Raw genomic sequence first — 294 nt, forward strand, 5'->3', positions numbered from 1 at the left:
ACACGTGTGCATATCGGGGCATACCGGGCCTATCGGGGCACACGCGTACATACCGGGGCATACCGAGCCCTACTGGGGCACACGTGCGCATATCGGGGCGTACCAAGCCTATCGGGGCATACGCATGTATCCCAAGGCATACCGAGTCTATCCGGGCATACGCGTTCATACCGGGGCGTAACGGGCCTATCGGGGCATACTTGGGCATATCCGGGCAAAAAATGCCCAAAACTTGCGCAACCTTGGCAACCGTGGTCCATTCCTCTCTATATGCCTAGCCTTGCCAACCGTGGT

The sequence above is a fragment of the Tasmannia lanceolata genome, unplaced genomic scaffold (assembly GCF_043159265.1).
Source record: "Tasmannia lanceolata isolate RefF3 unplaced genomic scaffold, GAP_Taslan_0.1 ptg000717l, whole genome shotgun sequence".
Classification (NCBI taxonomy): Eukaryota; Viridiplantae; Streptophyta; class Magnoliopsida; order Canellales; family Winteraceae; genus Tasmannia; species Tasmannia lanceolata.